This window comes from Ochotona princeps, chromosome 9 (genome assembly GCF_030435755.1).
Source record: "Ochotona princeps isolate mOchPri1 chromosome 9, mOchPri1.hap1, whole genome shotgun sequence".
NCBI lineage: Eukaryota > Metazoa > Chordata > Mammalia > Lagomorpha > Ochotonidae > Ochotona > Ochotona princeps.
The window spans coordinates 60,012,292-60,037,745 of NC_080840.1; the positions used below are offsets into that span (position 1 = coordinate 60,012,292).

The 25,454-nt window shown below is 35.0% G+C and overlaps 1 protein-coding gene across 4 annotated transcripts in view; it reads left to right on the plus strand.

Annotated features, from left to right (window-relative positions):
- HNF4G (hepatocyte nuclear factor 4 gamma) overlaps positions 1-25,454 on the plus strand; it is a 125,133-nt gene that overhangs the window by 63,654 nt on the left and 36,025 nt on the right. For 3 of the 4 annotated variants that reach the window (XM_058668753.1, XM_058668751.1, XM_004588062.2), the window contains one exon: positions 2,486-2,605. The exons of the other annotated variant lie outside the window; for it this stretch is intronic. The gene's annotated coding sequence lies outside the window, so the exon portion shown is untranslated. The remainder of the gene's footprint in view (positions 1-2,485; positions 2,606-25,454) is intronic. 4 annotated transcript variants of the gene reach the window in all.

Genomic DNA, 25,454 nt, shown 5'->3' on the forward strand with positions numbered 1-25,454 from the left:
TTATTTAAAATTGGAGTTGCACCATGGTGGGTCTACTATGTTTAAAACTAAGGGAAAAGGAAAATGATGAGATCTAATAAAATAATATTTCAAAAAACTCACTATATACCACATAATTGCTCTCAATTTTATTACTACAAATATTAACATGATCACCCAGGTCCTCATCATGAACTTTCCTCTGAATTATAAGAATGTTCACAATTAGAATATTGTTTCCTATTTGATTCATGCTATTAACCATTTCAATGTACTTACTGGTAAATCAACTTTGAGAATAGGAACCATGTTTTATGGTTTTCTTTATGTCCTCAGTCTCTGAATGTGTGCGCATTTAATAGAGATTTTAGGAATTGCTGTTTGATGTAGTTTGACAAAAGTGGACATTTGGGACAACAAGCATAGAATCGGGCATTAGAGATCTGAGTAATAACTAACATGAAATTTTGGGTCAAAAAGAAAAAGAAAAATGTTATCAGTTTTGCTAATTTTTGTTATACTAAAATAATAAAAATTTACATTATAAGAAGCAGACTTCCATTTAGCTTCTTCATTTGAAGCTTTATAGCTTTTAATTCGAATTTCTAATCATAATCATATGCTGATGCTGAAATTTTTTTGATAATACAATGAGGTATTTCATGTGAAATCATCTATGTATTTAGAAATTTTTCCAAAAAATTATTGTCACTATTGTTGTATGTTACTGAACAAAACGTTAACAGGGTTTAACAGTCCCAAGCAACTATCAGGGTATTTAAAAAATTGTGAGAAATAGAATTTAAAAAATAAGTTTTTGTTGCCAACAATTTTGAAATTCCTGATGTTTTATTTTCGTTTTAGGCATGCCCATGAACTCTTTGGAGATCTTGTGTATGGATGGCTTTCAAAGTATTTTGCACCAAAATAAAACTTATCTTGGGGTGGACACTTGGCATAGTGGTTCAGATGCTGGTTCTAATGTGCATGTCCCACATTGGAGTACACGAGTCTTGGCAAGGCCCCTTATGTCCTCCTGGAGTACCAGCATTGACTTCTGGCTTGGGCCTAAGTCAGCCTTGGCCTTAGAGACCTTTTGGAGGAGCTGTCTTTTTCTCGTTTTCCTCTTTCAGTCACCAAAGTAAATAAAAAATAAAGAGGCTTATCTTTTAATTTCATTTTCTATGAAATTTTGTACTTTCTCATCTGTGCAGCTGATAATGGTTTTAAAAGTATAAGCCTGTGTAAACTCATAATGTCTTTATTATTTCACAAATGAGAAAATAGCGATTTAAAAGTGGGGAGGGGTACAATACAGACCAGCCATTCTTAGTAGTCTTTATCCATTGTCTTTGATATTTTTCGCAAGCTACTTGGTCAAATCTTATTATAGATGTGTGTGGTATGATGTTTATTTACACTGAAAACAGGAAAAGGTGCTGTCTCATTTAGTTTTGTTGGGAAGGAAGAGAACATTATAGGGATTTGAAGTGGCATAAACGTCATTCAAAGAACAGACTCCTCACTGAACCATCGGAAAGCAATAGAGAAACAAACTTGAGCAAGGATGCTCTCAGCTTTCGGGTTCATCGCTACCTGTGGCAAGTCAAGGGACAACTGGCACTGACCAAACTCCAAATTTGAGTTTGTGCATTTTAAGGAAAAAGCCAGAGATCACTGTGGAATCCCACATTTGGAGGAGCTGAAGGTTGTTGAGTCTATTCCACATTCTAAACATTGTGTGAACGCTTCTGCAAGGCAGAACCTTAATATTTGTATCTCAGGTGTCTTTCAATTTGATGGTGAGCATCCCCACTCACCTCAATGCTTCATAAATTATCAGTCTGTGTATATTGATATGAATTGTTAGTCCTGAAAGAAACTAAAGATAATATTCACTCAGCATTGGTGTTGATGATTCAAACTTTTTAATTACTCCCATGACCAGAGGTGTTTTCCTATGTATTTGTCTTTGAATCTGCACATGACCCTATACATAATTCTGTAATTTTCAGACAAGATATGGATATTTATTAGGTATAACTATTTAGTGGTAAGATTATGTTTGACTTTTACAGGACACTTCGTAGATTTTGGTATAGCTGCGTCCACCTAAGACACAACCTTAAAAGGAACGAAGATTGCTCATTGTGGTTCTCAGATCAAACCATTTTATCTTGAAACTTTCACAGAGTAACATACCAATAAATCTATTTAATCAGATCTCTCAATATTGTCCATCTATCTGGTAGCCAGGTTTATAAGTCTATTGTAGCTAGTTCTCATTTCGACTTGTTCTGAAAAGACCTGGCTGTGGCATCAAGGTTTTCCTAAGTATGCACCATTCCAAAAATCAGACTGTTATAACAGGTTGCTTTGTCCTCAGGTTCTCTGGTATTTCTTTTGGGCTATTGGTCTTTCAACATGCAGTTAGGGGATTAAAGCAAATCTTTTAATCCATGCCGCATGTCACTCAATAGTATACTTTTGGAAATTGTTTTCACAGGAGCACCAGTGAAAGCAGCCAGTCTGAGATACTGACACTATAGAGAAAACTGACAGCTTCCTCCTTGTATTGATTCTGCTCTTCTCTACAAATATAGACTCCGTTCCCTACCACAGCCTTGTAAGTGGGACCTGCTGAGGTTGCTAAATTGCTTTGTAAATTATTTATTAGTTGGACACCTGGTAAAGATCTCTTTTCTCCTTCGCTGACTTGATTGTGCTTTCCAGAGTCTCCTATTTATTGAAAGGTTCTAAAGGGTAGACTGACCACAGCATTATATGGACGGATTATTTTCCTTCCTGTCTTATAGTCCAAATATGATTTGTCCTGCCTGTGTTATGTTTATGACTTTTGTGGTTGATTCTTATTTCTGATATTTTGTGTATCAAATGTCATAAATATAAAGGTTTCTATGCATATTTGTCAGACCTAGCACAGATAGGCTGGAAGCTTGGAGCCAGCTTGGGTTACTAATGAGCACATTTACAAAGAAGTTTGAAATATTTGAAGAATATTTATTTAAGGATGGAGCAAGGGGTTTCTATCAATAAAAAATTAGTTATCAAGGTTAATGTACACATTTGATTCACTTGCACCAATGTAGTAGATTCAATATTCTTTAAAAATTACAATGCTTTCTTTTTTTGCTGAATTTGTTTCTGTTTAGGTTTTTGTGTGTGTGTGATCAAAACCACTTTTTTAATGTTCATAATATTAAAAATTTAATTTTATGAAATTATAAAGATTGTGACTGTCTATTTTTAGTCAGCTAACAATATATGTTGAGATTTATGTTTAAGGATGATTAACAAAAAGCTCTCTGTGCATAATTTCATGTATTTTCTTTACCTTTTTACTGAGCCTACCGCATTAGTAGGCTTGTAACCAGTAAACACATTATGCATTAGGGCTGAAATTATTTTTGTGCCCTCTATAGTTTGAAAATGCAAAAGCTTCACCTCTCTCACCTGTTTATAAAATCTACAAGGTGATGTTTGGTGTATAAAGGCTCTTTAATCCCATCTCTGCCATGTATGAGCTCTGTGACATTAGGCAAAGCCCCTTATTCCTTGTAAACGTCAGCTTCTCCTACTATAAAGTAGAAAAATATCAGTTATAATGTCTACCCCAAGGGTTATTAAAAGCTAAATGTGGTGATACATTAATAGTTTTATTATAGGTTTACACAACTGTCCTTCCGGATTGTGAGGTATATATGCACTACACTACCAGGGGAGGACTGAGCCATGGATGGTACCAAACACTTTACACACGATGTTTCTTTTTGCCTATATACATATCTGTGATCAAGTATAATTCACAAATTAATCACAAGAGGTTACTATTAACATAATAATGAAGTAGAAGGATTATAATGCAATGCAGTGAAATACGTGTGTGATGTCCTTTTCTTTGCCTCAAGATGACTTATTACACTGAGCTTCTCCTTGTGATGATGTGAGATTTTGCAGTGTCAACCTGAGGAAATGAAGTGATGTGAATGCGGTAGCCATTGCAATGATGATTTAGGCTACTAGGTAAGGGTTACTTGAATGTAGGCACCCAGGCAAGACAGTTGATCTGACAGCTGAGACAAAGACTAAGTGACTAGTGAGAGCGTAGTGTATGTAGCATGGATACAGCAGAAAAACAATGGTTTAGGTCTTGGATGGAATGGAGCATCATAGCGCAAGATTTTATTACGCTATGCAGAACTGTGAGCCATTAAAATTTGTGAATTATGTATTTATAACTTTAAATATAGTATTTTTGACCATGTTCTCTACTGGTTACTGAAACCATGGGAAGCAAAGATGTCAGAGAATTAGAAACCACTGTATGAGGTGTCTCTGATGTCAGAGATACGTCCCTGATATATATTGTATGTGCCTGATACAGAACTTTTTATTTAAGAATTCAATTTCCTATGGCTATAGTTCAATAGAATGCCAATGAACACATATTCAGAAAAAGAAATATGTAGTTAGCATAAAAATTAGGCTACATTTCTGCCTCCTGGATCTGACCTGGTCCAGCTGTGGCTGCTGTAGCCAACTGTAGAGTGAACTGGTGGTTTGAAGGTCTCTTTATCGCTCTTTTTTCTCTTTGTCACTTTTTCAAATAAATGCACAAATCTTTCAAAAAATTTTAAAAAGCTTCTCATAAGTCTTTTTCTTGTAGAAATTTATTTACATCAAGTGATTTATTTATCTACTTACATAAAGTGAACAAATTTCTCCTATTTTACACGGACTTAGGAGCATGATGATGCTTTGTGAAAACACGCTTGTAAGATCACATTAATTCTCAATCAAATAAGGGCACATGTGTTAGAGAACAAAGGATAAGATTATGAATGCAGGGTTTCCCCCTTTTTTGCAATGAATGCATATATATATATATATGAATACATATTTATTTATATAGCTATTACTTATCATGGTATAGTTTTGTAGGTATAACAGTTTTTCCACCCCTTCCTCTTTCTCTCTCACAGCCCCACCCCAGATTATCCCAGTAGTATATCTTCTTAGTAACAGTTTGAAAATTAACCTTCTGCTTTTTAAAGGTATCATAACATGCTAGGGATAGGTAGAGCTGTCTGTTGACAGCTTCCTGTAGACAAGAGATGAGTGTAGGAAGAGCACAGCTGAAAACCTCAAATAAACTGAGACAATGAGGCTCTGGACAAAAGCTTCAAACCTGCTTGACCAGTTTGCGTCAGTGCATCACCGGCTTTCCTGTCCATTGCTTCGTGTCACAATCTACTGTTAACATCTTCACATTGCTCTTTCAATGCACACTGAAGGAAGTTACCTTTAAGATGAATTTTCTATACCTATTTTCACCTTCATCTCTTGGCTTGGAATACCTTTTTTTTTTTTTTTCTTTTTTTCCAGTGATTCCAAGCTCAGCTGAAGTGCTGCTTCCCCTACCCAATCTATGCCTGATTTCTTCTACTTGTTTCCTGTTTTGCCAAATTCAGCGTTGATGGTATGAAACCTCTCATAACAGTTGAGATTAGATGCAATGTTATGTGGATAAATTAGTGACTCCTGTAAAACTGTCGGTCAAAAGGAAAGTGCTAGGCAAGTCCAATAATGAAAGATGAAAGAGGAATCCAAAGGCTCCCCACAGAAGAGTGATTTCAGAGAAAATACATGGTCTTTTGTTTTGTTTTGTTTTCTAATATTAATGTAGTTGAGAAGCAGGTACAGAGAGAGAGAGAGAATCTTCCATGTGTTGGTTCACTACCCGAATGGCCATAATCTTTGGGGCTGGAACATGACGAAGCTAGGAAATTGGAACTTCATCCAGGTAACCCACAAGTGGAAAAGACCCAAATACTTGATCCAAGTAATGCTGCTATTCCAGGCACATTGGCAGGGAACTGGAGCTGAATTGGAGCAACCTGGACTTGAATGGGTGAATACCAATGTTGTAAGCAGTCCCATAAAGTGCCACACAACTATGCCAGCTCCCAATACATTGTCTTTCAGCAATTTGGAGCTTTATAGTCCTCTCTGAAATTTTATTTTCAAGATTTATTTTCAAGATTTCAAGGCAGAGTTACAGAAAGAAATGAGAGAGAGGAATCTTTAATCTGCTGGCCTATCCCCCCAGCTGCCAAGGCCAAAGCTGTGCCAAGCTGAAGCCATGATCCTGGAGTTCTTTCCAGGACTCCCATGTGGATGTAAGTCCCAAGCACTTGGATCATCCTCATTTGCTTTCCAAAGTGCTTTATCAGGCATCTGGAGTGGAAGTGGGGAAGCTGAGATCCCTAAACGGGATGCAAGCAGCGGTTTAATGTTCTACTCAACAACTCTCCCCTCTTTTACATTTCTCATGCTCACTCAACGACAGCTGACTCCACAACCAAACTGCATACATTTCATACATTTTCACAAAATTTATTTCATATATTCCTCAAAATATTCTTAGGAGAATGTCTCTTATCCTCATTTTGTAGAAAAGAATCAAAGCCTGGGAGAGTTTAAATAGTGTATAAGCACAAGGTTGATTTCTTTTGAGAAAAATTTAAAGAAGAATCACCTGTCTTAGCAGCCTTTGCTTATTTCATTTTGATGCCAGAGAGACAGGTCTCTGAGGAAAAGAATGGTTTGACATAGAAAACAGATGGGATCTATAGGCTACTGTCTGCAGGAGATACCTCCGTGAACAGAGCTATATGATTTTATAACATGTCTCTATGCCCCTTTACCAAAGATCTTTGAACAGTGAAACAAAAATAAGTACTAGTCAAAAACAACATGAATTGTATTTTTATACCACACTAAAGTTATCTTTTCATTTCATTTTTCTACAAACATTGGAGTCCTCTTACATTATGAACTGAAATTTTATGAGTAAGAAATATATATTGAGAAACATATATGTTACTCTTTATATATATTCAGTGACATTTGGGACAGAAGTTACATACTGTAGGGTAGGGAGCTACAGATAGCACTCAATTTACATGGACTTAAATTTTATGATTTATTTTTATTGGAAAGTCAGATATACAGAGAGGGGAAAAGACGGAGAGAAAAATCTTCCATCTGCAGATTCACTCCCCAAACAGCCATAACAGCCGTACCTGAGCCAATCCCAAGCCAGGAGCCAGGAGCTCCTTCCTGGTCTGCAAGGCAGGTGCAGCGACCCAAGGCTTTGAGCCATCTGTACTGCCTTCCCAAGCCACAAACAGGGTGCTGGATGGGAAGCAGGGCCACTGGGACATGAACCTGCCTCCATATGGGATCCTGACTCATGCAAGGTGAGGACTTTAGCCACGAGGCTACAGCATCATGCCCATCGGCTTAATTTTCACAAATGTAGGTTGGAAATGCCTGCAAGACATTGAACCTGGTGATGAGCATGTGTCAGCCACACAGTGTACTATGGAACCTTGGCTTGCTTAACTGTGAGAGCAGGGCTGCTTGGGAGCCTTGGCTGCCATCTCCGTCCACAAATGACAGGATAGGAGGGCATAGTTTGGGAGAGGGTAGCATTAGCCAGGGGCTTGGGCTGGGCAACTTCAAAATCAAAGCAGGAATTTACTGAATGTTGTCACTTAACAATCACCTCAAAGTTGATAAAGTGGTCTAGCAGTGAGTAAGGAAAAGGCAGTTCCCCTCCCATTCAACTCACACACATACACATTGGTTAATCATGTTGTAGGAATGTAGGGAAAACATTACATGATACATAAGTAAAAATTTTTCCTTTTGAATGTTTGAAGTAATGAGAGTGACATTAACACCATCTTTTCTAATAGCTGCATAAATTGAGCTTTAATGTGAGAATACTATTCTTTATGAGATCAAGTTTGTTTTTATTAAAGTATAATATGTAAATTGTATGAATCATGTATACTTAAAATATCATCAAGTGTGCAGTCTATGTTTTATTAACCCTTTGGTGGATTATCAGCTAGAGTAATGTCTTGAACACTTGAAGTCACTTTTTTTTAAATTTATTTATTATTTTTGATTCATTAATTACATTGTATTATGTAACACAGTTTCATAGGTACTTGGATTCTCCCCAAACCTCCCCAAACCCTCCCACCATGGTGGATTCCTCCACCTTGTTGCATAACCACAGTTCAAGTTCAGCTGAGATTCTCCCATTGCAAGAGTATACCAAACATAGAGTCCAGCATCTTATTGTCCAGTCAAGTTCAACGGCTTCTTAGGTATACCCTCTCTGGTCTGAAGACAGAGCCAGCAGAGTATCATCCCGATCAATTAAAAGCTCCAACATACCATCAGCAAAAATTTCCATCATTATGGAATTAATTGACATAATAATGAGTAACCAATATGTTAAAAGTAAATGCAAATTCTTAACCACCTTCTGTGACCACCTCATTGACATTTCAATTGTAGTTTATACACAACGTATAACAAACCTAACATAACATGTTATACATAACATCATATCATCTTAAATTAAGGCAAACATGTGGTATTTAACCTTTTGGGATTGGCTCATTTCCCTTAGCATTATGGTTTCCAGTTTGGCCCATTTGGCCACAAAGAACTGCATTTTGTTTTTTTTAATAGCTGAGTAGTATTCCATGGAGTAGATGAACGATAGCTTTCTTGTCCAATCCTCTGTTGATGGGCATTTTGGCTGCTTCCATGTTTTTGCAATTACTGATTGTGCTGAAGTCACTTTTTGAAATGAATAGTGATAAAATGTAAAGTTTGTAATGTTCAGATTTTAGTTAATGCTATTTATTAACTCAGCATATGTAGAGAGAAAAATACACTACAGAAAATGTACTTTACTTTAGTAGTTATCTATTTTAAAAATGTAAGGAAAGTAGTTCTTACTAAGGTTGACTACACATTGTGGCTTGCCAGCAGCATGAGACGGTAATGGATTTGTGCTGATGTAACTACATAGCTTTACAGTCAAACATAAACTCCATCAAACATGAACTCCATCATTAGTTGTTTCATAACAGTTATTTTTCCGTGAGTAACAATGTTTGTATGCATGGATGTCATATTTTTTTGCACCCAAATAAGCATCTTGGTTTGCTCACTCTTTTTAAAACTCATCCAGTCTTTAAGATTTCTGTTTTGGTGACTGGCACAGTGGTATAACAGGTTAATCCTTGGCCTGCTAGCACTGGCATCCCATATGGACACTGGTTTGTTTCCTAGATGCTCCACTTATCCGACTGCCCAGTTTTGGCCCAAGAAAGCAACAGGGGATGACTCAAGTCCTTGGGCCACTGCACCCACATGGGAGATCTGGGAAGAAGTTCCTGTTTCCTGCTTTGATTAGGCGCAGAGTTACAGATAGAGCGACAAAAGAGAGATCCATTGATTCACATCCCAAATGACCACAATAGTCTGGGATGGACCAGGCAGTAGCCAGACCTTGAACTCCATCCCGGTCTCCTGTGCTGGTGGCAGGTACCCAATCACTTGACTGTCTTCTGCTGCATTCTAGGTACATTAACTTAAGGGAGCTGGATTAGAAGTGGAGCAGCCAGGACTTGAACAGGCAGTCTTATGGGATGCTGGCATCCCAAGCTACAGCTTAACGTGCTATCGCATTTTAATTCTATTTCTGTGGACTTTCTGTAATATCCTTGCATGTAATATATACAAGCACATTGTATGATTATGTTAAAATGGCACAGCACTTCCATCATCTTTTTAAGGGCCAGAACAACATAACTGTTTTTGTGTGTCTACCACTTTCATTTATCAATTATGTAGTTCCCCCCTCAGTAAAACTTTGAACTTTATCAATGATGACATTATATTTTATAAGGTCTGATTATGATGTACTAACAAGTTACTAACAATCTACAGATGCATAAAATATTTATGAGAAAAAGAATTATGCATCAAGACTAATCTAAAATCTGTTACTTCATCAACTTTACATTTAAATTCAATTTTAAAATTATAAGTAATATGCAAAGATTTTAAGATACAGAATATTATCCAAAGATAAACCACATTTTACCTTAAATTGTGTTTCTTAAAATGAAATGATTATTAAAAAACACTATTATGGTCTCTGTTGTTCTTTATTCTCTTCTAATCATGAACTCTATCTGACACCTACTGGTAGGGTTCTAGTAGCTTCCTGAATATGTCTTACTATTCTAATTTTCCTTCAGTGAACACTATTTTCACAACACTAGAAATTTTTATTTTGTGATTCCTGTAGGATTAAGCTCTTAGCAATTCGTGCAAAATGTGACATTACCATAGGTTTTTTTTTTTATTTTAAGGTATTTCAGTTTTCTAGTTATTTTGGTTAGTCTGCATCAGAATTGCCAATACTGGAATATCCAGATAAGATTTGTTCTCAACTATAACCATTCTTGAGTATTCTTGCATGTGTTACTGTCATTACATTCATAACAAGAAAATCTCTTACAGAGCTCAACAACATGTTAGTTCATTGTCAAGAAACAGCTGCAACAGAGATTTTTAAAATTATTATTGCACAAAAGTTAACAGGACTAATATTATGATGAGAGAAAACTGGGAAAAGGACAAAAGCATGGAAACAATGTCATGGAGATGATGCTGTAAAGCAGCAAGATGAAATGCTCTCACACTATTGCTTCTGTGTTAATGGCAGTAAAATAAGAAAAAAAATTGCCCTATCTCAGATGATAAATGTAAATAGCCATGATTGTACAATTTGATTTTTAGGGAAAATCATAAATAGCAGTGTCTGCTCTATCTAGAAGCATCATCAGCCTAAATGCAGTTTGTTGCCAAAAATATGCACTTTGATTGTGCTGCGGTTCCAAGAAGCCTGGTTCCATGGATCCACACTGCTTTCCCTCCACTTTAGACTTGAATCAGTGTATAGATACCGCATGTATCAAGGAAGAGCTATAATGACTGAGACTAAAACAGGCTGTGCAGTGATATTTAGATCAGTTTAAACATCACCAAGGGCCCCTTAGCTGCATCAGATAGGCACTTCAGAGCAGAATCTCATTCTCTTGTAATTAAGGCAGTTATTTGTGTGTTGTTAAATCATGCTTCATGAGGCACAGGGTGTAACATTTGGTTCTTTACAAAAAGAATTCCTAAATACTAGACAATAATGGAGAGCAGGAGGGGACTGACATAGCAAACGACTTGAAAGAAGTAGAACTTACAGTTCATAATAACATCTAATAAATAACTCACTCAGAAAAAGGCTGCAATATTTCATGTGCTTTAAGGCAGAAATCATGATTTTATCTTAGTTTCTATTATTGTTATTTATTTCCTGTTGCTAACTGACCTTTTGTAGATATCCTAATTTTCTTCATATTACTTAAAAAAGTTCTCAATATATTTTTGTGTTCTTAGCTTTTCTTACACTATGTATGAGTTCATTTCTGGGACCCTTTGGAGGTTTTTGTTTCCAATCATATGAAGATTCTTAAGACATATTGGCAATTTAGAAATAAATTTAAGTTTCATTGGCTATTATCCCAATATCTTGATTTTCAGTTATGAAAAATTTTAAGAAAATGTGTAAGTGCTTCTCAAAAGACATTGTAATGTAGCTGTTATATAGAACATATATTAACAGCAAGACTAGTGGAGATTTAAAAAGTCATTTTAAAGTCCCATATTCTGATAAGTATTATGAGATTTGAGAACTGTGTACAGTGTTAATTTTACCATATGATGTCTTATAGTCATGCTTCATGTAAAAGATAAATACATGAATAAGTGTTATGGAATGTATTAGTCAAAACCTATATCTAGTTTTTGCATCTTCTGCTAACATTTATAAATTTAGCAATTGATGGAGAACATGATGAAACTCCACTAGGAACAACTGCAGAACAACAAGTTTGATAGCATAGATGGCCAAATTATTAGAAAAAAATGAAATATTACATCAATTAAAGAAGACATAATAAATCTGGCTAAGTGTATTATAGGTACAATTATGAAAAAATAACAAAATATTCTCAAATGGGAAAACAGAATTTGATTAATTCATTACTGGATTTTAGTGCGTATTTAAATATGAGCAAAAATCCTTTGAATGGTTCCAGAAATCTGAAGGAGCATGAATACTTCCCAGTTATAAAATCAGTATTGCTCTTGTACTAAACTGTGGCATTGACTTCAGAAAACAAGAAAACATAGACAAGCAGCCCCGTGAATATATTCTTTGGTGCAAAAGATCAACCAAGCCTAATAAATGGATAAAGGAAAAAAATCACTCAATAGACCAGAAAACGGATTTAATAAAGTGTAACACATTTTCAGGATAAAAAATTAATAAGCCAGAAATGGAAATGAACTTTCTTGATTAGATAAAACATATATGAAAAGCCCGCAGCTAACATCATAGTACTATATAGCTGCAAAAACTGGACAGGAGCTATAAAATTAGAACCCGTATATCTTTTTTTGTTTGTTTGTTTGGCTACTTGTATTTGTTAGTTTCTGGAGTGTCTAGTCTTGAAGTCAATGAGACAAGAAAAAGGAAGATAAAATGTCTAGTTGTAAAAGAAGAAAAACTACATCAATTTGCAAGTAATATGATGTTGCTTATAAAAATTCTCCTCAAAAACCCTGGAAGCCATTAGAGCTAATAAATGCATTTGATAGAGTTTCAGGACACAAGACCAGCATATAAAAGTAGCTTTTTTATTTTTACACATCAATAATGGAAAGTTTGAAAGCAAAACTAAGAAAACAGTTTTGGGCTGGGTGCAGTAGCCTAGTGGTAAAGTCCTTACCTTGCATGCCTGGGATCCCATATAGGCACCAGTTCCTGTCACAGCTGCTCTACTTCCCTTCCAGCTCCCTGACTGTGGCCTGAAAAAGCAGTGTAAGATGGTTGAAAGCCTTGGGACCCTGCGTGGGAAACCCAGAAGAGGCTCCTGGCTTCAGATTGACTCAGCAATGATCATTGCGGCTATTCAGGGAATGAAACAGTGGATACAAAATCTTTCTCTCTGTCTCTCCTTCACTCTGTAAATCTGACTTTCCAATAAAAACAAATGTTTTAAAAAATAAAACCATTTTATTAACATTAAAAGATAAAATACTAGTAAGGTTAGCAGAAGCTAAAAGCTATGAAACAATTTTGAGAAAAATGCACAACACCTAAATAAATGAAAAGTACTTTTGTGTTCATGACTTGAGAGATTTAATATTGTTAAAATGGCAGTACTTGTTAAATTGATCCACAGATTCAGCACAGTCCTAACAAAATTCCCACTGTCATGTTTTGTTTTGAACCTTAAAAAATTGATCCTGGAAATTCATGTGGAATTATAAAATAATAATAATAATAATAATAAAATTGACAAATTCAAACGTATTGATTGCAGAACTGATTAAGAGCAACAATAATTAAGGTTGCATCATACATTCTTAAAAATAGATACGTAGGAAAAAAAAAAGATACAGACATGGACTGAACTGAGTGGCAAGATTAGTAACAAACCTATGTGTTCATAATCAATTGATTCTGAGCAGGGTACCAACACAATTCATTAGGACAAGTTAGTGTCTTAAAAAGAGATAACTGGAAATTTACATATAAAAGAGTGAATTTAAACAGCCCTAATAATATATGCACAAATTAAATCATGATGATTAATGGCATATATGCTAAAACCATTAAACTTTTAGAAGAAAACATTGCTTTCCATGTTAATTACCTTAAATTAGGCAATGGACTCTTAGATATGTTAAAAACACAAACACCAAAACAAAAACAAATTAGAATTCACCAAAATGAAAAGCCTTTGTGCTCTGAAGGATATTAATTAACAAAGAGTGTGAAAATACATGCCTGATGTAAGGCTAGTATCCCTAAAAATACTAACAGACCAACATTGCAATACAGTACACAATCACAGTGTCACAACAGCATGATACATTGTCTTCTTGGGAACAGGTAAAGAATTTGAACAGATATTTCTAAGGGAAGTCACACAAGCGATCAATAGGCACATGAAAAGATTTTCTTCATCATTAATGAGCAAAGAAATGGAATATAATAAAAATGAGATAATAGTTCATACACACCATGATGGCTACAATTTAAAAAATAAAAAACTAACAAGTGTTTTTAAATATGTGGATAGGTTGAAATCTCATATATTGTTCGAAATGTGAATTCTGCAGCCACTTTAGGAAAGTCTTTGGCAGTTTCTTAAAAAGTTAAACTTACAGTCGCCATATGTGAATGATATGTATCCAAGGAAACTTACAACATGCATTCATAAAAAAACCTTAGAAAATAATATTCATAAAAATTACTCATAAAGACAAAAATTGATATAATGCAGATTTGTATTAGCTGATGAATGGAAAAATAACATGGGATATATCCATAATATATGAATAGAAAAATAACATGGAACGTATTAATAAAAATATCTAGTTGTGAAAAATAGAGTTCAAGTAAAAGTTATAATATGAATAAACCTTTAAAATATGATGCTAAAGAAAAGAAGTAAGACTCACACATGAACACAGAAGAGCACACAGCTCCAATAAATGAAATGAAATATCTAGCAGGTAAAAACTTAAGGGAAATATAGGTAACTGGCTTTTAGGACTTGGTGGGGCAGTAATGAATATTACTACTAAAATGCATTTTTTTGTGTGTGTATGAACTACTAGAGATGTTTTGGAATTATATTGTGGTACAATATTGTCCAGTATTTTGGATATTCTTAAAAATTGATTAGTAGGGTCGGGCGGGATAGCCTAGAGGCTAAGGTCCTCACCTTGAACGCGCCAGGATCCCATATGGGCGCCAGTTCTAGTCGCGGTGACTCTGCTTCCCATCCAGCTCCCTGCTTGTGGCCTGGGAAAGCAGTCGAGGACGGCCCAAAGCTTTGGGACCCTGCACCCGCGTGGGAGACCTGGAGGAAGCGCCTGGCTCCTGGCTCTGGATCAGCACAGAACCAGCCGTTGCACTCACTTGGGGAGTGAATCATTGGACGGAGGATCTTCCTCTCTGTCTCTCCTCCTCTCTGTATATCTGACTTTGTAATAATAATAAACAAATCTTTAAAAAGTTGATTAGTAGGTAAATATGCATATGTAAAATAACCAAATATGTTTATAGATGCTTATACTTTTTTGAGATATAATATATCAGAATAAATAGACTAATAAGGGAAGAGTAATGGATATTATCAGATTTTAAAAATTATGAAGCCAAAAGAATTTTTAAACATTGCTACGGTTTAGTACATGGAAAATTGATAAGGTGAGAACAGTCCAAATGCATTCCCCGGCATATATATATATATATATATATATATATGGTTTTTTTTTCTTCCTGTCAAGATAATATCATATCACAGTTAATAGATACCCTTTTGAAGAACAATTTTTAAAATCTAGGCCAGCATTCCATCAGGGAAAAAATGCTTTATCATACTGACTTCATATGTTATGCCAAAATACACTCTGGGTAAAAAATAAAAAATTCCCTAAACTTCTTTTAAAAGGACTTATTTATTTATTTGAAAGACAGACTTGCAGAGAGAGGGAGGCACACACACACCCCCCGAGAAAGAGACAGAGAGATCTTGTGTCCATGGTTATCTCAAATGGCCAGAACTGCGCTGGCACAAAGCAGAATCCAGGAACTTCTTCCAGGTCTCCCACATGGGTGCAGGAACCCAAGCTTTTGAGATAGCCTTGGATGCTTTTCCAGGCACATCAGCAAGAAGCTGAATCAGAAGGGGATCAGTTGGGGCTTGAATTGATGCCCATATGTGACTTTGCAGTGGCCACTGGTCTAGATCATACCCAAATTTGGTTTCATGACAAGTTAGCCTACAATGTTGTTTGTGTTGTGAGTAATTTGTTACTTGTGTAACACTTTATTGGAGGATTTCTTCTTCCATATTAGGGCTGAGTCAGTGCTGTATCCATAAAAGTTCCTTCACTGTCTTGATTTTCTTTCTTTGAATGCACAGAGGAGTGTAGTGTTCAGAATTGCGACAACTCTGGGTGTGCCAGGGGGCGTGCACCTGGATGGAAACATCACATGGTCACAGCTGTATTTTTTTGTTGTGGACAGAAACTAGTTTAAAGTTAGTAAACTGAAAGTTCCAGGTAATGTAAAGGCCTAAGAATTATTGTATACTATTTTCAGGATACCATGAATCTAAGTTATTCACATAATTTAAATAAGCCAATAAAAATATGGGCTGGATCAGAAAATAAAACAGAACCTGTTAACTTTTTTTTTTTTTTTTAACAGCAGTTGTGCCTTTAAAACATCAAGTGTGGTTCTGGTCCTAAAACTTGAGAAAGATTCTTGAATGGGGAAAACTAAGCCAAAAGTAATAAACACTCTTATAGCTTTTAATATTTACACATACATGTATACATTTGGTAAGAAGGGAACCTACATTGCCATACGTGTTGTAAGAGTGATGACAACTACCTGCAGTGCATAATGTCATTTACAGAAAAGACTAACTTTGTAGAAGTATAATTCAATTTGGAGGATAATACATCATAATCAGTTTGGATTTGGAGATTTTCCTATATGCTGGGTTTTCTGTTTATATTTCTTTCTTTATATAGTCTATTGCTATTCTGTTGGTGTCAGGTTTTTTTATTAAGTACTTGATATTTTTATTAGAAATTAAAGCAGTATCTCATTATTTATATCTAAATAGTCCTGTGATCTTATATAGTGAATTGTGAAATATGAAAGTTAGTTTAAGTCTCTTATCTGTGTGACTCTAATTTATTTTTAATTGCTTATTGTATTTGCTGGTGCATGAATGGAAAACAGCATTGATAGCTTCTAATTCCACTTACTGATGCAGGTAATTACAGAAATTTCCACTAGAACCTGTGATATACTCAACTCTTAACCCTCATTATGATCTTGTGGATAATTCATAGTGTCTTGAGAAGGAGGGCCCTTGTTTTGCAGTGCTAACATTTCTGAAAATGTGTTAGTTTTCAATTGTAGGAACTGATTTTGCCAGCTAGATATTTGATGTTAATGATTTTCAAGTCGACTCTTCTGTTTAACTTGTTGGTGGACCTTGACAAGTCACTTAACTTCAGGGTTTCCTTACCCACAAAATGAAGCGTCCTTTGGATATGTTGACAAACTCCTCACTTGCTGTGCCTTTGGCTTCATCTAACTGAGCATGCCTCACGTCTAGATACACCTTTGGAATATGCAAATAAGCTTGGGGTTGTCTGTTGAGTACCCTGAGCTGGCTTTTCTCTTACTCACATGTTAACAATTTTTTTAAAGAGCATGATAAACAGTAGAAATGTTCCAAACATTTGGTACTACAAAACCAAAATGTTTTAAAACTAATTCAGTAAACTATGAACCAACTGAAATCAAAACAATGGTGTTTATCTTCAAGCCTTTTTGCCTCAGTTTCAATATCCTGTCATTCATGAACAAATATAATGGCCTTATTCTAAGAATAGACATATTGCAAGCTTTGTAATAGAAGACTTGGAGAAAGTATGTCATACAGGAGTCAAAAACATGCATATGTAGGGGTTCTGGTTTGTTTTTCTTCGGGCTTAAAGTTTGAGGAAGAATGTGATGAACCCACTTAACTGTCAGTTACATTTTAAGTATTTTGTAGACACACAAACTTTTAATAATTAACTCTGGTTACTACACAATGATTTAAGTGGAATGACCCTTGACACTTCGTTTGTAATAGCTAACACAGTGCACCTTAATTAATTTTTTTTTAGGGGGAGACAACTCCGTAGTTTAAGATTGTTGGAGGCAAATTTAAACTTTTTAATCAATCAATTTATTGATTCTTCCCTCAATGAAAATAAATGTGTTCTCCATTTTGACATCTGGGTGTACTTTTTAAACTGATAAAGTAAATAAATTTAACATTAGGCAATTGTTTTAGCAAATTGTATTTTTTGCTTCCTCCACTGTGTACCAATATCCTAGTATATTAGAAACTGTGTAATCTAATAGTTGAGAATGATAACCCTGAAAAGTACAAGACTCAGTGATTGTAAGAATCTATTTTGAAAGTTCAGTCAGGAAAACACTGTAATAATTTTAAAAGCACAAAAGTTTAGTTTGTAAGATAACAAGAATAAAATCTTTCAGCATTTATAGGCACCTTTGGTTACTATTAGAGGTTGGGTTTAATAAACAGGGAACACTTATCTTCCATTTTGTGATTGTTTATCTTGTACTTGAACTCTTCCCTCATTTTATCCTTTTGAATAATACTGTACTAAAGTGAATCTCTGATTAATTTTTAAATGTGCATTGGAGAAATGGATAACCTAATCAGAGAAAATAATTAACCAGCCACCTCATTCGCATTTCCTTTAATTCTCATAGGGGAGTATTATCTTGATTACTACAATATCATTCCCTTTGACCTCCTTTCTATGCAAACCTTAATAGATTTCAGGATTGACTCGACTTATTAACATTTTAGTTCTTAAGTATTTGCTTCATGTGCTGTTTTTATACTCTGCTTTTTAAAATTCATTTTTATCATCCCACAGAACAGCGAGGTCACCTGTATGACTTACTTTTCCCTTTCAGACAATTTTGTGATTGCTCTTTCTGGTAAAGAAAAAACTTTGTTTTATGCAGTGACTACAAAAAACAATATATGTCTCCTCAGCTTAAGGTAAAATAATAATCATATTCTGATGATTAAATGCCGCAATTTTATTTGGGATGAAAGTTTTGTAAGGAGATAAAATATTTGTACAAAACTATATTTATATATTTATAGGTGAGTTTGTAATATATATTGTGTGTTTTATAGATTACATGTACAAATTACATTTAGGAATTACATGTAGATTATAATGATCAATTTGCTTGCTTACCTACTTATTTTATTACGGTCTCTGTCTATCCCTATAAGTCAGGAGTAACATTGGAGAACAGAATTAATTACTAACCTTTCATTTTTAAAGAACACAAATTATGAGGTTTGCTCTCATACATACATATATATATATATATATAGATAAATATGTACATATTTGCAATCAACAACTTGATTTTTATAATTAAAGACATAACGAAAAAGATAATGATGAGTATTTTTCTTCATTTTTATGAAAATATAATTTATAAAATTTTAATATGTATAATTAAGTTGCAAAATTACCTCAAAAAGTTTACCTTATTATTTTTAACAACTCACTGTTTATGGAAATAATTGTGAGCAAGATGTGCCAAGCTTAAGGCAATTGTATAATTGTTAAGTTATTTAAAAAATGAAAGAATGAAATTACCAAGAGTTCAGAATTTTCTGAGGAAAATCTGTCAGAATTTTAAAGTTAATTTTAATATGATCAACAGGGCAAGACAGTAATTTTAAAAAGCAAGTGAGTAGATGCTATATGAAATGCTAAACAATGTTATAGGAATACAGTCACAGTGTTGGGGCAGAATAGGCAGAAGGGGTATGATAGAAGGTAGAGTGACAGGTGGAATTCTTTTTCAAGAAACTAGAAAAATTCATCCTTCCAAGGTACAATGGAAATGACCCTGAGATAGATCCTTTCACAGATTTTTTTTTCTGGAGAAAGTTTGAGCATAGGCCTTGAGCCATTTTGTTAATCTTATAGTATCAAGCACGATGTATTTCTAAAGGGATTTATAATGTTTCCTCTGCAAAAATTAGAGTGTGTACCAAAACAATGGTTTAAATGGAAGTTAGAGCCTTATCTTACTCCAAAGTCCCAAATAAATTCTAAATGCATTAAAGAGTCAAATGGGAGATTATGCCACACTAACTACAAGGGATTGTAATTTGTCTGTTTAGGAACTATCAAAACTTTAATTTTTCAGTTATTAGGTGCATAAGCTTTAAGAATATGAAATTCCAGTGTCATTTTCAAAGAGCTTAGAGGCCAGCTGTAAATACAACCTCAGTAATTGCAGTAACATGTGAAAAATTTGATCTTTGTAGCTAAAGGAAGAAGGGGGTAAGATAAGAAGAGAGATACACTTTAACCATTGTATAGTCACAAATGTAAGGGAGATTGCATTGAGAAATTTATTAATACTGAAGTGTGAAGGGATAGGAGGATAGGGTCATAAGGCAAAATCATGCACAATAGAAAGGCCAGCACTGAGTTTCATCAACTATCTTGTTGTCTACCTGGAAAGCTTGGGCTTTATTCCAAGAACAACAGAGATCTATTTAAGAGTTGTGAGGGAGTGATGTGAAAATTCTAAGAAATTAAGTTTGACTCCCTTGCAAGGAGAGACCTGTTGAAGTGATTCATAAAACAGAAGCTTGAAAATGTTTGCTGAGAGGACAAGTAAAACATATCAGGAAGAATGGCCTATCTACAGATTTGCTCATCTGTAAGTCAACCAAGGTCTGTAATTAGAAAAAGCATTGAAAGAAGATTGAGTGGAATGGTGTGAGATACGTGTAACTAGGCTTGGGACTCACTTATCCTCATTTAGAAAGTTCTAAATGTCTGGACAATGCAATGAGACAGTTTTGTAGTGAAGAATGGAGGACTGAGTCAACATGAGAAAGAAATAAAAAGTGTGAAAACTTGGAAACACAGAGATTCAAACTGGGTGTCTTTCATGTCAGATTGGCTAGCAACAGACCTTATGCTAAGTTAGGTATATATGAAGACTGGCCAAACCAACAGTAATCCAGGAGGTGACGTTGAATGGGAGCCTTTTTAACATTCTAATGTTCCATCGCATAAGTGCATATATGTATTACAGGACACAGATTTTATTAGGCATTAGCATGATTTTTTTTTTGAAACTGTAACAAAAGTAGTCTTATATGTATGGCTAATCAGTGGAACTTTGATCCTCTTATTTTTTACATATATATGTATAAGCGTATGTTTAACATATACAGTTGCATACATTTGTGTGCATAAGAACATAATCATATGTGAATGTTTATATGTAGGTACTGCAAAATGATAATCTGAAGGTGGTCCATTAGATTTTCATCTTCTAGTGGCTTCATAGACACTTTAGCTTGTGTAATTACAATCTATTAATGACAATACTGCCTGCAGGTTCATTTATGAGAGCATATCCAAATGATTATCAGTTCAAGACTGTATGCAGTTATAAGTGCATATGGTTTAAATAATTGAATTCAATATTTTAAAAATATTTTTGTATTTTATTTTATCATAATTAAAATATTTCTCAATAATGTTTAATTGCTGCCCTAATAGTCTACTTAGTTAGACTAACCTTGGTTAGCAACTTGCACACTGGAAAACTAGGAAAAGAAATGACGTAATCCAGTTCCAGTAAAGATAGGTAGCTAATGGTGACCCAAGCGCTTGAGATATTGTCACCAGTTGGGGAGAATTTGATTGAATTTCTGGCTCCTGACTGTGCACTGGCCCATTCCAGATTGTTAAAGGAATTTGAGGAGTAAACCGGCAGATGGAAGATTTTCTCATTGTCTCTCACTCTGCCTTTCAAGCCAATAAATTTTATAATAGTAATAACCCCAAGGTTATAATTTTCAAAAAATTCAATCATTTTATGACAGTACATCCTTATAGTTTCCAAAGCTTATACATATTAGCACTGTCTCATTTAAAGTATGGTCTTTATCTTGCTCAAGGACACATGCTAGATGAAAGTAGACGTAAGGCTTTTACTGTAGGTCAACGTCTCTGAACCTACACGTATTGACCTCAGTCATTCTCAGCTGTGGGTGACTGGTGATTGCTGGTACCTTCAGATGTTTATAGCATCCTGCCCTGTGCCAGCTAGATGCATCTCTGCCCTTTTCTCTATTGTTGCTGCCAAACATGCCTTCAGACACTATTAAGTGTTTCCCAGGGAGGGGGCAAAAATCAGTTCTCATGAAAATTACTCTTGCAGAGTGTGCAGTTTTTTTCCCTAATGCATGCAATTTTTTTAAAACTGATATCTTGTACATATCAATATAAAATTGAAACCATAGCATATCTATATGATTCCCTGGTATTGGATACTTCAACTAGCTTAACAAAGTGAATTGAAACATATTACAAAATAGATGGCATTAAAAATATCAAAGCTATTTTAGTCAGAAAGATCTTTTTGAATTCTAACTCTGTGTAGGTGATTCAAAAATAGAATGATGGTCTCAAATATAGAGAATGATGAATTTCTTTTGCTGGTGCTCTCCCAGACACCAGTTCAACCATCTAAAAACAAGGACTTTGATCATTATATCTCTACGTTTCATGGGTTCTGTTAGTGGCTCCCAAGCTTCATTATTCAATGGCATCTCCTTGTTAGAAAAAAACATTCTTATTATTTATTTCTTTTTTTTCTGTTGTGATATTTTGCACCCTCGTGCTGAACAAATAGAGTAGAGATATCCATGTAAGCCAGTGTATGTTGAATGTATGGGGAAACCGGTATGTACAAAACTGATAAATACTGATTTGGATTTGAATAATGAACTATGTAACATTTTTAAGTATAAGAAACTCAGAAATTTTTTCAAAACCATCTTCAGAGTACTTAGTGCTGGAAGAGTATTAAATTTGTAAAAATACAATGAAGAGAGTGTGCTAAAACCTAACACTAAATGTAACTAACCCCAAAAAAAATCTGTTCAGCTGATTTTCTATGTTTTCCAAAGGAATATTAACAAGTGTCATTTCTTGATCACAGAAGTCCTTAATCCCATGATGTGTGCAATATAATGAAAAATTTAATATCAAATTCAGACTCTCTTAAATTTGTAGAAGCATTGTTACTTTAAGATAGTCTCACAGATTAATTTTTAATCCTTTATTTAAGTATGATATAGATACAGAAAAAAGTGTTTGTCATTAAGCCTATAGCTTAATAAAATCGTATGACTACACACACGCATGCATTGAAAAAGTAGGATTTATATACAAAGAAATGAATGTCTTTTAAAAATATATATGGTGGAAACATATTCCATGTAGATTGATTTGCTATAAATATACTTAACAAATAAAGATTATTATATACATTTTATATGTATAGTATCCGCTAGATACCATGAAATGTAGGAGTAACTATTCAAGGTTATGTATGGAAGGTTATAAATCTAATAGGAATTACTGTGAATTTGGCAAACATCAAAAGTAAATTCTAACCAATAACTTAAATAAATTTGAAATGGTATGCTCAGTCTAATCTTTTTTAGTGAGGAGCAAATATTAAAAAAACAAAAAACAAACAGGGCAGGGGTTGTGACATAGTAAATCAAACCACTGCTTGGTATGTCTGCAACCCCTTTATGAATGCCAGTATGAGATCTGCCTGGTCCATTTCTTGTTCGCTTCCCTGTGAATACATCTGGGAAGCAGGGAATGATGAAGTGTTTGAGTTCCTGCCACTAACATGGAGGACCTGGGTGAAGTTTCTGGTTCCTGGCTTTGGCTTGGTGCATCACGGCCGTTGTAACCACGTGTGGAGTGTGGAACAGGGAATGGAAGATCAGTCTATAACCGAGTGTTCCTTTTGCCATTCTGCCTATGAATAAACAAACAAACAAATCAATCTTTGGGAAAGAAACCCAGACCGTAAGATGAGTATGGTAAAAGCTGTCGTCTTCAGATAAGTTTCATAATTTAGTATTGTATAGTGTTTATTTTAAAAAATTCATTTGAGAGAAACAGATATATTGATAACTTCCTTTCATTGATTCTTCTTTAGGTGTCTGCAGTGTCTGGGACTGAGCCAGAGTAGTGAACTTTCTGTAGCCCCTCCTTATGTGAGTTATTAGAAGAATAATTATGATGAGAAAAAATTAGGCAAATTGCAAAGGAATGCTGTTCAAGTGGAAGGTTTCAATGAACTCTGATTTATATATGTAATACTCTTGTAATCATCTGTTTCATGATAATTATTATAGCCTAGCATGGGGACGCTTGGCTTTCTTCCTTTCTGCAGTCCCCATCCTCAGTATTGAGGGGCGCTGAATCTGGTTTAATCATAATAGTTAATTTGTGCTAGGAAATAATGAGTTAAGCAGTTGTCACTGTTTTACCAGTTCTAATCAATAACATCTTCCGGAATCTTCAATTAATATTCTGATCTTAACAAATAATATACCATATATACACCAACAACAACATCTGGAAAGACCAGGAGTGTCTCACCTGGAAGTCAGTTAACGCCACAGGCTCCCTGCATTATTTCACTAAACACATAACAATACAACTACAGTTTTTTTTTTTTTTGGTCCAAACTTATGTTGGGCAGTCTAGTTTTACTGTACATGACAGGAAAGCATTCTGTGGAGAAAAATTATATCCTCTCTACCTGATGTTATAAAATTATATTTTGCAATGGAGTAACACTATTAAAAATCACAATTACACATTCAGTGATGATGATTTTAAATCTAAGGAGTGAACCCTAGATAATATCTGTTTTATGTATAGGTGAGGAAGAGAAAAAAAAAGAAAAAGAAAAAAGTATTGCATAGAAGTAGGGAGGACTGAGCTTTACAGTCAGTGTGTTTGGTAATCAGAGACAGAGTTCAGGTGAAGCCAATGACACTGCAGCTTCAGAGCACATCTTTGGCTCCAGTTGAAAATGCTCTAGAAGTTTGTTCTTCTTCAAGAGACCTTTCAAAATTGAGTAGGCTTCAGGACCTGTGAATGAACCATTGCATGCTCATTCACATTTGCTTTTTCTTTTTTTAAGATTTTATTTATTTTTATTGGAAAGGGAGATATACAGAGAGGAGGAGAGACAGAGAGGAAGATCTTTCATCCTTTGATTCACTCCCCAAGCGGCTGCAATGGCTGGAGCTGAGTCAATCCGAAGCCAGGAGCCAGGAGCTCTTCCAGGTCTCCTACGCAGGTGCAGGGTCCCAAGGCTTTGGGCCGTCCTTGACTGCTTTCCCAGGCCACAAGCAGGGAGCTGGATGGGAAGTGGAGCTGCTGGGACTAGAAAAAGCGCCCATATAGGATCCCAACGCGTGCAAGGTGAGGACTTTAACCACTACCCTATAGCGCCGGACCCCACATTTGCGTTTGACTCCTAAAGCAATACGGATGTTTGTACATGTACTAAGCAGAAGGTTTGAATTATCCTAAGTACATATTACTCAAGCAGAATAATGCTCTCACTTCTTGCTTCAGTTCTCATGAACAAATATCTAAACAAATATCCTTAGCAAAATGTAGTTAGTGCCACATTTTCTTCATTTTTAGTGCATGTTACTTGTGATTTTGCTGTTTAAAATTGTCCTCTACATAGTGTTCATACACTGACTAGTGTTTGTCAGAGCTACAAAGTTGTGATATACCTCATGAGGAAATTATACAGATAAGCTTCATTCAGGAATGAGTTACGATATTGCAGGCTGTAAGTGCAATGTTGTAGCTACAGTATTTATAAACATATATATGAAATTGGCGTACACATAAAATGATGATGTAATGGATGGTTTATGAACATATGACCACAGGCTCATAGGAACATTACAATTATATCCCCTGGAAGGAGT